This window comes from Protopterus annectens, chromosome 6.part0 (genome assembly GCF_019279795.1).
Source record: "Protopterus annectens isolate FY-2018-M chromosome 6.part0, PAN1.0, whole genome shotgun sequence".
Classification (NCBI taxonomy): Eukaryota; Metazoa; Chordata; order Ceratodontiformes; family Protopteridae; genus Protopterus; species Protopterus annectens.
This window is the reverse complement of record NC_056737.1, coordinates 954,540,694-954,555,787: the sequence shown is the minus strand read 5'-3', so window position 1 is coordinate 954,555,787 and position 15,094 is coordinate 954,540,694.

The window sequence follows — 15,094 nt, the reverse complement described above, 5'->3', positions numbered from 1 at the left end:
ATTAACCCACTATGTCACACAGGTCTTAATTAAAACAGGTGTGTCCAGCAAAACATACTGATTGCCACTGACAAACTGAAATTAAATTTAATGGGGAAAATGGGAGTTTACCTGGGAATCTGATGCAAAAATACACCAGTAGACAGCCAAATAAATAATGGCAGTATGTGAGGTCTGGGATAGCAGGTAAATGTTCCCTTTTATCTGCAAAATCTTTAAACACACCTGCTAAAGCATCCGTGGCACAGTACATATGTTCATCTGGGACCCTGCTGCAGAAAAACTGCCTTTGAAAGCCAGGCACATACTGATGAATGCAGACAACGTGTGTCACAGCTTATATGTCTGCACATATATCTGGCAAATACACCTGCTGCAGCACTGGCTCAGTAGCTAAGTCTGTTAAATGCCTTTAATACAGTACATTTTGCTACACACAGTCCTGGGGTCGAATCCAGTGTGTTGCGCTTCAATTACATCATTGTGAAGACATCAAGTATTGACAAAGTCATACAGTTTTAATCCCCATAAGTTACTGCTACTGAAGTATCTGCTACCCAGTTTTGCTTGTCAAAGGCCTGCAGGTAGGGACACACTGCACATATTTGTGTAGCCTAACTATATGTTGCCTACTTGTCTGCTATTGGCACTCTTGCATAGCAAATGTACCTTAAGCACATCCCTCCAGTGGACTGTGAAGGGTACTCTTACCCTGGCTCTGCTGTACTGACAGGGCTGATACTGCTGCCACAGTTACACATACAGCTTGCTGTCCTCCCCCGATGTGTCCTAGACTGCAGCAGCAGCTGCAGCCTGGAGCATACACACCTGTATATTAAGGTAGCTGCTACAGACTGACCATACCTCCCAACCCCCTATAACAAGAGATCTGGAGGCCACCATACATAAAGGGGGGGGGCAAAGGCCCAAAGATAGGGACATGTTTCACAGTTTGCTCGTACAAAGATAGTAAGTTATTACATTAGCATGCATATTCTGACAGGTGTGAAGTGTGACACTCACTTTTCTCTCCCTTTACTGACCTCAACCCACAATGGCTGCCAGTGAACTGCCAGATGACAACACAGTCATGGGACACTGACCAAATGGATGATCAAACCTGTGGATGTACTTCATACATCTCTACAGTGAACAGTATTTGTACTTACCCCCCTGTGATGCTTAGTCTCCACACCTTAGTAATGTCCATCTCAAAAACTAAGAAAGGGGCCAAAGGCTACAGGAAGGCCTTATATAGCGTACTGTGGTGCCATGTTATTGGCTAATGGCACAGCTGTTTTGGATGCAATTAGAAATTTTGAACCACCGATTGGTATAGAGGCAATTACCTGCTAATAACAATTACCTAAAAAAGGCAAGCAACTGCTTATGGGGAACAGGTCTGTATGTGGTTTTACTCACACAGACAGCATTTGTGCAAAGCATTTGCAGACTAACGCTTCAAAAAAATACAGCACCCTACCAGGTATGTACTAGATTTCCCCATAGAACAGGATGCAAATGGGAGAATTGAGGTATGAGGAATAGGAATTGCAACAGTAGGCTTGTATTAGATATATGATATTGACATGTCAGTGACACTCTGCTGTCAAAAACCTACAGGCATGCCTCTCAACTGTCCATGCTTTGAATCACATATCTTCTTTGTTCCTGTCAATTCCTCCTACAACGACTGGCTGTTGTAGCAAAGATTGTGGATTACATGTAAGACATAGTGACACTAAGTAGGGCTGTACACTCCTATAACATCAGTGTATTGTAATTCACCTCCTCTCAGTCTGTCAGTGTCACACATAAATAGTTCTAACATTGTAAAAGTGTCCTGAATGTCCCTAATGTACTCTGGCTAAGTCCCGCTTTCATGGACACTCGTTCCTGTCTGATTGAGAGTTATGTCTAACATACCTCTCAACCTCCTACAGTAAGAAATCAGGACAAAGCCATAATTAATGGGGGGACAAAGGCCCAAATGCAGCAACAGAGTATACATATTGGCTATACAAAGTAAGAATATGAATAGACTAAGAGATTACTGTAGCATAAGTGTTTTTTGAGGGGTCTGATATGTGACAGTCAGATTCTGTTTTAACTTTCTGACAGCAACCATCAATGATTGGACAAACATTTGTCAGACATCTCACAAAGTTATCAGCCCAACAAGGCTCGAAAAAAATCCAGGAACCACGGAAGTACTGCAGTTGATCTCTTTTATTATAAAAACATGCACCAAAGATGACGCTGATGGTTGAGCGCTTTCATCTAGTAACTCTAGATTTCATCTAGTTCTGATGAAATCTAGAGTTACTAGATGAAAGCGCTCAACCATCAGCGTCATCTTTGGTGCATGTTTTTATAATAAAAGAAATCAACTGCAGTACTTCCGTGGTTCCTGGATTTTTTTCGAGCCTTGTTGGGCTGATAACTTTGTGAGGTATTCTGTGGACTTCAGGAATTTTGGTGTATGATTTGTCAGACATCCACAAGTTTGTGCAAAAAGGACTACATCTATAAGGCAAACATATTGACATTCTGAAAACATATATATGTATAGTTGAGTGGTATAATGCCTGCAGGGAAAAAAATACTACAGGTTTGCATTGCTTTCTGTCATTGTGGCACACTGGTGCTGCTTTACTGTCCCCATATAGTTGTTGTAAAAGCACACTGCTATTTGTCTGAGAATGGCTGTATGACATATTAGTGGGGATTTAACCATATGGGACATACCACAGTAGACTGCAGTGATGGGTGTAGAGTCTGTCACAGCACACAGGGACATTACCCAGTATTGCTACTATCTTGGTGATAGCCACACATGTAGTATGTTACCAAATTGTGGGATATGACGTGATGAAGCAGTAGATAGTGCAGGCCATTACGGGTGTGTAGGGTCTATACATAATGGACATTCACATATCTGGTCCTGTAATGTATTCCCCTCTTGTTATCTTGCAAGAACAATGTACTGAGAGAGACATCCACCATTTTCATCTGCAGAGAATAATGGTATACTGGATGCCCTCAGACTCCACCATCACATCCTGCTTTCCTGGGGTCATCACAATCATGGCTACAGTTAAACTATTCCAGGTGCCAGAAAGTCTGCTCTTTAAATTTTCCTTAGAACTAGCTGGTTTCTCAGTAGTAGCACTAAAATCTGAACCCGTGACTAACACTTGCTCTAGAACCTGCTGGAAAGCACTAGGAAGCCTGAAACTGATACAAGCACTCAACTCTCCTTGTCAATAAGGATAAATTAATTGTAGGCACTAAACAGCCTATAACTGCAAAGTACCTTGCAAAGGTAAGGGAAAACAGCTCTTATACTTTACAAAAAAGCACCTAAACAGGCATGTCCAAGGGTCAGCTTCTGGTGATTTCTCCTGTCCACCTGGTGAATCTGGGCATACTGGGGCAATGCGGCAACTACCTCATATACACAGACAACCCTCTCCTCCTAGCACCCAACACTACAACCTGCAAGAGATGCACTTACATAGCCAAAATGGAAGCAAAGCTCTCTCCGGCCAAGATTGTGCTAGATAGTCAAGAGGAGAAGGTTAACACCTGCACTACACCTCAAGCAACTCTTAGCCTTTCAAAACCCACACCATCAACACCCAGACATAGCAACACTAAACCCACATATGTGGAGGCCCTTAACATTAACCTGCCCAAGCAACAAGGACCTCCGAAGCTGAAATGCAAGCAAACACCAGTCACAATCAAAGTGACATATACCTCAAAACACCAGTGTGCCACCCAACAACAGGTCCTAAGGCAAGACAATGTACCCAACACTTTAGTCATAGGTGACTCTATAGTTAGGCACACTGATGTTCCACTCACCAGGCTGAACAAGGAGAAAATTGCATTCAGCTGCCTGTTGGGTGCCAGGATCCACCACATAATACATGCACTCAAGTCACTCCACAACAAGTACAAATACAACTCTGTCATTGTCTATGCTGAAGTGAATGACTTGAGACGTATCTCCCTGGACTATATGAAAAGAGACATGGAAGAGCTCTCAGATCATGTGGCCCAGGCAGGTATCACCCTAGCCCTGAGTAGCATCCTGCCTTCGCCCAGAATGATACCTCAGTATAAGGACAAAATGATTGACTTCAATAATTGGCCAAGCTTCTGGTGTCATTCAAAGAGGATCCAGTATCTGTCTGCCTGGGAATACATGATCGACAAACCATGATGCTTTGCAGAGATGGTCTGCACCTGTCTCCCCTGGGATTCAGGTTACTGGCTAAAGCTCTTGCCACCCCTATAGTGCCTTTTTTAGGCAAGGTTCAAAGGACAAAACCACAACTGTAACAGATACAAGCTTGCAAAATCTGAAGGAAATGCTACTCAATCCTAGAAGTCTAAACCTCAAAATGCACTCTCTTGAGGCACTCCTAAAAATGGAGAACATCAATATCTGTGCAGTAACTGAGACCTGGTTCAAGGCTCCAGAGACCACCCCTGAAATACCAGGCTACAACTCTTACCACACTTTTCGGCCACAAAACCAAGACCGAAACACTAAAGGTGGAAGAGTGCCCATATTCACCAAGAATATTCACACCTCCGGGCTAGTTGCCCTACACAATGCATCTGAAATTCTCCAGGTGCAACTAACACTAGGTAAGACTGCAATCCAAATTGTAGCTTGCTACAGATCCCCCACCATGCCCCAAGATTCTCACTACACCTTTCTAAACATACTGGAAAATATTAAGATACAACTAAACACCCTAATACTGGGTGATTTCAACTACCCTGCCATTAACTGTGAAAACTACTCGGGTACCAACTCCTTTTCCCAACAGTTCTTGGAATTTATAAATTCCAACGCCCTGGATCAACTAATCCATTGTCCCACCAGGGGCTCCAATATCTTAGACCTGGTCATTACCAACATGGGAGATAGATGCTCCACACCAGTGGTCAGGTCTGACCATAAGCAAATCACCCTTGACATCCATATCCCACCTCCACCCCCCCAGTAAGGAAATCTCCTTAAAAAACTTCTCCAAAAGCTAACTTCATGCTACTGAAGTCAGAAGTGGCAAACATCATGACACCCATGCAGACGGGATCTGAAGGTTCGACTGCAGAATCCTACACTAAGGCACTGTATGAGCACATCCACTCGTGCATGCATCGTGCCATCCCAAATAGAGACAAGATGCTCTCCTCCAAAAAAAGGAAGCCAATCTGGTGGTCCCCTGCTATGAACAAACTATACAACAGAAGGAAGAAACTATTGCAGAAAAGAGGAAAATCCTAGGATGCAAAAAACCCCCTCACCAGCCTCAGTAAGAAGCTGAGTTCCCTCATAAAATCCTCAAAAGTTAGTTATGAAAATAAAATTGCCAAAGATTCCAAAGACAACCACAAGGAATTCTATAGTTATGTCAAGAATCTAAATGGTAATGCTCAGATCTGCTCTGAGCTACAACAGAATGGCATTAAATATGCTGATCCCAAGGATATTGCCAATATCCTGGCAGATCGATTTAGTGCCAACTTCACCCCTCTCTCACCCCCTAAAGGGCACATCTCAATACCAAAAGATTGCCAAATTCCGGTAACCACGGCCACACAGGTAGAAACCGCACTCTCCAAAGCTAAGAATACAGCATCCATGGGACCTGATGACATGCCAGGCTGTGTAATACATAAAGTACAAAATGAACTGGCACCTCACATAAGTGTCATGTTTAATCATAGCCTCACCTCAGGCTTCGTGCCCACTAAGTGGCACACAGCTACAGTTATCCCACTTCACAAGGGGGGATCCACCTTGGATCCTGGGAACTACCGTCCCATCAGTCTGATGAGCCTGATCTGCAAAGGTATGGAGCGCATTATCATGGAACTTATAAACAAAGACATTGGCAACCTTCAAACACTGTACCCAACCCAGTTTGGGTTTGTGAAAGGCCGATCTTGTCTCCTGAACCTAATTGACTTCTTTGAATCAGTCTCCAGAGCTGTGGACAAGGGTAAGGCAGTCCACACATCCTATCTGGACCTCGCCAAGGCCTTCACCACCATTCCCCACTCTGGAATCATAGATAAACTTACTAAGCTGGGCATAAATCCCTATTTCACTCGATGGATTGCCAACTGACTTACTGACAGAACCCAGACTGTAAAAGTAGCCAACTCCAAATCCATCTCCAGACAATTGATAAGTGGAGTACCTCAGGGTTCAGTCCTGGGACCACTCTTGTTTGGCATCTACTTCTCTGAAGTACAGGCTAACACTAAGGGACTCTGGCTAACAAAGTTTGCAGATGACTGCAAACTGGGAGCCATTATTGAATCCCCAAATGATGTGGATACTCTACAGAAGGGCCTTACAGAAACAGATGCCTGGTGCCAGAGCCATGGGCTCAAGCTTAATGCCAAGAAATGTATAGTTATCCCATTTGGAAAAAAACATGTACCCATGAATTACCACATAGGTGGCAGTACACTAAACATCGAAAGTGTGATGAGATACTTAGGGACACAGGTGGACAGTGGTCTCACCTTCGATAACCACATCGCCACAACAGTCAGGAAATCCTTCTATGTGGCACACCTCATCACTAAGGGCTTTTCATCCAAAAAAAAGAGGTCATTGTCCCACTGTACTCATCCATCATTTGACCCATTATAGAGTATAACGCCCCATTTGGTATGTACCTCACAAGACATCTGCAATAGCTGGAAAGACCACATAAATACCTCACTAAAAGAATCATGGGCCTAAAGCAGATGCCATATGCTGATCATCTAAAAAAACTCCAGCTATACTCTGTGACATATCGTCTACTCAGAGGCAATCTCTGTTTAGCATACAAGGCCATGTCAAACCCTGAGCTGATGGACATGCTCCACTTAAAGAAATCCCAATCCCTCAGAGCCACATGCTCCAGGGATCTAAACCTTGTCATCACAATGAACAAAACATGCTGGAGGGATAGGTTTATGACCTAGAGACTCCCCATACTCTAGAACAGACTGCCCATACATGTCAAGCAGAGCGCCTCCTTGGCCTCCTTCAAAAGGAACCTTGATGATTGGATGGGAGATAGGAAATTCACCTCGGGGATCATGTCAGTCACCCTGCTAGACAGGGGTGCAGGGACGTAAATATTGTGGGAATAAATATCCAGGGAATTGTTATGGCTAGGCTTGTATAGGCCCTAGGGCCGATAGCCTAGTACCAACCTATGAACCTATGAATGGTGGGCACATTGTGGGGCAACCTTGTGAGGGCTTTTAATCATACTGGCCAACAGGACAGGACCTACAAAGCATGTCCAACACCAGACCACTCATGTGGTCAATGCTGCGCATCAAAAGGCAGCTGCTGTTGCCAGGGATTGTGCTGCCGCTGGTGGAGGGCCAGCAAGAGAACACCCACTCTTAGCCACAGTGGAATTCCTGGCAAACCTAGAATCAACCAACAGCTCCCAGGCATCCATCATGCCATCCATCCTGGAGGTGGGTACCACAGAGTCCACATCAGAGAAGAGTCTAGGTAAGTTTACTGTGCTCACCAGTATAATACTGTATCAGTCATTGTGGCAGGCTATACATACCAGTACATGGGTGTCAGGTCTATCTGTATTGGGGGGATGGCTTTTACCCACAGTTGTGCACACATACTCAGAATGTCAGCAATATAACCAATGTCACAGTAGGTACTGTACATGTGGATATACAAACAAATTACCTTGTAACACTGCAACATTTGGTGTTGCTGACAATACCTGTCCCTCACCTTTTTATAGGTCTATTAGGTGTGGCCAGAGTACATGGTCCTGTACCTGGTAAGTGTAATACTGTTGTTTTACAGATCATATATACCCTATGAAAGTTAAGGGCTGCCATTTTGTCTTATACACAGCTGTTGTGTTTATCCAGAGTAGAATTGTTGTATGTTGCATTTCGGAGAAGTTAACTACAGTGCATAATCTAGGGAATGACAGGTGTGTATTTGTACAAACATTAACATGTTTGTACTTACAGTTATAAGCAACTACTCAGCCTGCTATACATGAGGCAATTACTTCAAGATGCCTGTTCAAACACAATAGGGAGACGGTACATACCTGAGGCAGTGATACTACAACTGGCATATCATTCTCAAGATAGGTGTACTGGGTTTTATGTGTAGTTCTATCAAACACACTGTCATATTGCATACTTCACAGGTGTATTGTACTGGCAATGTTAACTGAGTGTTATACAGGGCCTGAGTTGTCTGTGTATGTTCTTGTGAGTTTGTGTGCTGTGCATGGGATCAGAGATGAGACTATGTGGGACAAGTACTGCAGTTTTGGATCGTCATCTGTATGATTCTGTGTGGATTACCATACATAATAGTGTAGGTGATAATGTATTGCTTTTGTCTTGCTTCTCACAGGTGAACAGGGGGGTTGGAGTCGGTCCCCCCTCACAACCTGATGTCAGTGTCTCATTGGACTCTGATAATGATGGTAGCCATAGTGAGGCACAGGTGGGGTTGTGAGGGGCTGAATCTGTCTCAGAGGTTGACACTTCTCTTCTACTCCCATTGTCCCTGCAGACAGTCAGTATGCCCATACATACCTTGTCACCAGAGGCCACAGCGTTTGGACAGTCAGAGGGTGGTGACATAGTACAGTATAGTGTGAGAACTATGGTGTCAGTTAGTGTAGACACTGGCCATAGCAAGAGAGCTGGTTAGGTCCCACACAGGCAGATTAACAGCAGTGCTCAAAGGAGGACTGCTGTCCATCCACCTCATGTTGCAGGTGTCATATCATGGGGCACTCACCGCATGTTTCACGCTGTCATGGAGGCAGAGGCACAATCTGAATGTAACACTAGATGGATGCTTAGGGTTATGGATACAACACAGTATGACATCCCTGACTGTCTCCACCACATTGATGACACCCTGGAATGTTTCACTGATGTGGACAGATGGTGGGCTAAGACAGTGTCTGTCTTTGACTGCACATTGTCTGTGCTGGAACATCTGGTTGGAGTTGGGCATTGGATATGTGGACGTAGGTCAGCAACACCATCTGCTGAGAGTCCACGTGGCCATGCACACTCACACTCCCGTAGTGGCAGTACCTCCAGTGCTACAGAGGGAAGTGTGCTGTCCACACCATGATGTGGAACGCTATGGGCATGTGGTCCTGGGTGGCCCCATTGGGGACACAAGCCCAGCAGACAGCAGTCACCATCAGGTACTAGCACCGCATCTGACCTTTGGCATGGTGGTGCCCATGATACCCTGGTGAAGCCAGTTCCCGTGTTCATGGCCAGAGATGGTGAACTGTCCACTCTACCATGATCATATATACCCTATATACAGCTATCCCCCATACAGACATGTAGGGCTAGCACTCACTCCAACACCACTGTCACTTGCAGGTCACCAACAGGCACACATGGCATCTCTCTATTGCCCATCTAACCAGCAACCCTTCCTGGCTCACACACATTCTGTCAACTGTTTGGCACAGCTTAAGCCTCTGGCACCCTCACATAGGGCCTCGGCTAGTCACAGGACCATACAATGCATACCCAATGCACAGACATAGGCTGGATGGCCTTGTCTCTAGTGCTGCAAGGGGATATATTTACACACACACACACACACAAACACACAAGTCAGATGCTATGAGATTCAAATCCCTACCTATCTAGTAATACACACTATAGCTTGCAGTACGTATTGCATGCCCCATGGAGTTTATTTGATATCAGAGTGTCAGCCAGCACTCTTAAGGTGGATGACATCACCAGGCCTTGTAAAGGAGGCCAATATTGAGGCCAACTGCTAGTCACTGGGCATAAAATGCATGATCATTGCACAGAGATAAGCCAGATGATCCTGTCTGTAGTGTCACAAGGGGATACATGTACACACATGCACACACACACACACACACACACACACACACACACAAGCAAACACACACACACACACACACACACACACACACACACACACACACACGATAAATTATGTGAGATCAGAACCCCTACTTATCTATTGTTGCACACTACAGCTGCAGTACTTATCGCATGTGCCATGCTGTTTATCTGACATTACACTGTCACCCAGCACTCTTAAGGTGAATGACATCAGCAGGCACTGTCAGCCAGCATTCATAAGGGGGATGACATCAGCAGGCCTTGTAAAGGAGGCCAATGCTGAGGCCAGCAACTAGTCACAGGGTATAAAACGCATGACCATTGCACATACATAGCCCATATGGGCTTGTCTGAAGTGCTGTATGGGAATATATTTACATACACAAACCCACACAAATGGGATGACATGTGATTAGAAACCCTACCTATCTAGTAGTGCACACTATAGCTTGCAGTACTTATCACATGTGGCACAGAGTTTTTTTTGGTTATTAGATTGTTAGCCAGTACTCTTAATGTGGATGGAATCAGCAGGCCTTACAGGGGAGGGATTTTGGGGCCAGCAGCCAGTCACAGGGCCATAAATGTTGTACTATTGCACAGCAATAGCCCATATGGGCATGTCCATACTGATGTGAGGGGATATGTTGATACACACATACACACACACACACACACACACACACACACACACACACACACACACACACACTCACACACACACGCACACACATACAGAGTTGGATGATGTGAGATTAGAACTCCTACCTACCTAGTATTGCACACTACAGCTCACAGTACTTATCTCACGTGCCACAGGTTATGTCTTTTCTATACATTGATGCAGACACAGCAGTACAGAAAGTGGCCTTGTGTTAGACAGCATGTGTGGCCTGTAGAGTGATACTGCTTGGTACTGTTATTGTTTCTAGTGTCCTAGGGGTGGGATACCTGGTAATATCCCTGCTATGTGTGTACACGTGCCAGTCTGGCCACATGTGGCTGTTTGCAGATTGATAGGTGGACATGTGGCCAGGGACAATATGGCCAGTCCAAGGCATGTATTGTTCCTATTGTCATTACACAACTTGTGTACCTGTGTCTCTTTACAGGGTGACAGTCCATAGGCAAAGGGGTGTGTGGGTGAGTGGATTATGTACTGTTGCAGCTTTGGTCTGATTCCATCAGACAACCTTCGTGATTTGTAAGTGCAGATAACCCCAGCATTCTGGGATATGTGGGGACATTTGTACATCCCCACACATATCTATATAAATGTGTATAACAGAGATGTCTCCTTAAATGTTGTTTTCTGTGTATGCTATGTAAATGTGTTTATATATATATATATATATATATATATATATATATATATATATATAAATAAATAAATATATATATATATATATGTGTGTGTGTGTGTGTGTGTGTATGTGTGTGTGGCACTTACTGATAGAGACTCTATTCAAGCGTGAGGGGGATAGGGAGAGACAGATATGTATACGTAGCTCTATGTATGTACAGACATTTCCACCTAGCAGGTCTTTGGGTGGTAGAGGCAACAGACTTGGGCTAAAGTTAGCTAAGTCTGGGAGCACACCCAGTATAATTGTCATTACTTACAAGGTGACTCCATGTCAGATCTACCTGTACTACAGCCAGAGATTATTTGTGCTGCAGGCCATTGGCTACTGTACCTCTTACAACAGTACTGCAGTTCCCTGATATTCTCCAAGGCATTCCCCAACTGTTTACTGACCTTAGTATGTGATTCATACCTCACAACTGTACAAAGCTTCACAGACTGTCCAGAAGTTTGCCTCATATTTTTCGCCTGTTTCACATAACATTGTGGTTTTCTGACAAATTGGTTGCAAATCAGTGAAGATTGCAGTCAATAAATAATGACAGACATTTGTGTTTTAGACTCCATACACATCAGGAGATTCATGCTAATGCAAGACCTGTTATCCTGTTGACAAACTATGTTTGTAAGAGCAAATGTTTAAAACCTGTCCCTATTTGAGAGCCTTGGTCCCACTTTTATTCATTGGTTTAGCCAGATTTCCTGCTCTAAGAGGTTGAGAGGTATGATGTGACTGGGGTACATGATGTAACACCACACACAGGGTGGCAGTCTGCATACCTCTCCCTGTACATGTTTGTGTATAATGTCCAGCACGTCACCCCATATGTCTGCTGTGTTCTTCATACATTTGTGGTTTCATGGTGCTATTCTGTAAACAGCGCTCACGGACTTGTTGTACCTACTGATACATTTAAGTGATAGCTTTTACATCCTGCAGATAATCTGACCTGTTGCAGCCTGCTGTTATAATAGCCACCTGCTAGGTTACTCAGAGCATGTATAATGTCTGTCTGTAGGTATTCCCCTTTGTGCTTCCATTCACTTTGGTTTTGTCCAGATTTCTTGCAGTAATGGATTGAGGGATTAAGGCAGTCTGTGGGACTACCACCATATGAGTACCTGACATGCAAAAGATGTTGGATGCTGCCATATTCAAACCATAAGCACCATCGCCCATGCTACTGTCCATGACCCAGTGAGCCACACCAGCTGCCAGACAGAGAGGTTTTATTCCTCATACTATCAAAAACATACATGAATTGTCTGATCTGCTGGTACAGTATATTATTGCAGACTTCCTGTTACAGCAGTTGTATGGGAACACTGATGTGTTTAGGGTGGGGGACAACCAGCCTATGCTCTGCTGACATAAACAGACATGTGACTGTCCTGTGACCCCACTGTTTGGCATCTCCCTGGAATAATATTGTAGAGTTTCCAGCCATGTGGCCTAGTGGTTATTATGGGGCACATACTAATGAACAGAGTACTTGTTGTCCCAAGTGGCTGTAAGATCTGTACAAGTAGACCAGTAGCCCACTGTAGATCTCTGCAAGTAGCCCAGTAGCACACTGTATATAGCCCACTATATTCCCTTGAATACATGCGGCAGGTCCATACATATGCTACCATATTGTAGTACCCCTTACAAGTGGTGTATAGAAGAGTGACTTACCTTGCAAATGCAGCAGTTGACAGACGTGTAGTTCAGGGATAACTCTGTCTGATGCATGCAGTCCACAGCCAATACATGGTGAGGTACAGATTGTGTGGTTTGGCTGGCATCATTTTTACTAATATGTATGTGAGTCAGAGTAAGGTGTCAGTCCCTAGGGCCCTAGGATGTCAGTGTATGTCTATGCATTGTCTCTTTGCCAAGGCCAGGGCACATTGGGCATGCCTACATCTACCAACAGGGACAGCCTCAAGGGGTTCCTCCTCCGAGTTCTCCTGTGGGTGCAGCTGTGGTGACCTAGACACTGGAGGGAGGATGTGTATCCCTTCCCTTTGCTGATCCTGCTGCTGTTTCCACAGGATCATATTGTGTAGCATGACACATACTGTGAACATCCGTGCACATGTGGCTGAAGAGTACTGCAGGGCTCCACCAGATATATCAAGGCACCAGAACAATGACTTCAACAGCCAAACACACTCTCTATGATGTTCCTAGTTTGTGCATGTGCCTCATTATGGCGTTCTTCAGTGGGTGTGTGTGTGCCTTTCTGATGTGTGTCATCATCCACGGTTCCAGTGGGTAGCCACCATCCCCAAGTAAATGGCCGTGTGGGATGTCCCCCCTAGCATACATCTGGTACAGCTGTGATGCATGCCAGATATGGGAGTTGTGATAACTGCCAGGGCTGCAAGCACACACACTCATGATAATGCCTTAGGCATTGCACACAACCTGGCAGTTGATGGAGTGGGTACCCCTTGTGGTTGATGTAGATTCTACCCTCCTCACAGGGTGATGACCTGATGTGTACATGAGTGCAATCTATGTACCAAGTACCACAGGGTAGTGTGCTACATGGTAGAAGAGTCGCATACTGCTGGCCCTCTCCTCAGGGGTATGGGAAAAATAAATGTGTTCACTGGCATGTGGTAGCATGTCATCCAGGAACTAGTGGAGTACCCTGGAAGCAATGCCTGTGAAACCCCCATCATGTCCCCAGTTGGTCATTGGAAAGTACCTGAAGCTGGTATCCTAAAGGCTACATATACCTTTGTTTCCACTGGGATGGGTTCCTCTCTGTTAGCTCTGGGTCTGAGATGAGGCCAGTAGAGCTCAGTGAGTTCTTGTAGTATGTCACTTTTCACCCTGTAGTGCTCTACAATCTCCAGCTTATGTAGCTCCTGGTAGGTTACCCTGGGCCTGAATACTCTTCTCCTTCTCAGTCTAGGCCTACGGTCAGCATCAGCAGCAGCTGCACTGACCTCAGCATCTAGCACATACATGTGTAGCAGACCTGCAGCAGCCCCTAGCATTCTCTCAGTTAAAATTCCCAATCCTGTACTCTAATGGTGCAGATTATGGGGGGAAACTTAGATTGTAGGGTGTATGCAACCTTTATAGTGCTCTGCTGTAGGTGTAGCCTATGTGGTTGGCTACCTATGATGCATTCCACCTGCCAAGTACACCATTAAGGGGTTTAATGGCCCTAGTTTAAGTGAAATAAGGCTCTTCAGTAATTAATATATCATTGACTTTCTCAGCCATTTTTTTTGGCAGCTTTCCTTGCTGAGCACTGTGGTGTGCCACTTAAACCCATGCCACAAAGATAAACAAAGCATTGTAGTCAGTAGACACACCACCATGGAAGGTTATTCTCAGCATTGTGAGATGCAGTGAAACATGCACAAACATGATAAAACATGCACCTCAGAAGTTAACAGAGCTTTGTAGTCAGTGTACATGCCCCCCAGCTCAGCAGAGTGCTGCAGCATGCAAACAGGCACCTCTGAGCTCCAATGAGCTTAAAAAATTGCATACACAACCCATTTTGATGTCAGTTACCTCTTCTGTGGACACCAACATTGTTCTGTGCCTGCACAGATGGGATCTGCAGACCCAGATACCCATTTGTGCTATTCAGTAACCCAGATGATATTCATACAGATCCATGCACATTATCTGGAAACTACATGGTTTCAGGCCTGGCATCATTAGTAACCACAGCAGTCTAACATTGTGCATACTCCACACAGGGTCCTATAATGCATTACTATTACATACTCCCAAATTCTGTTTTTTACAATCTTTTTATATTT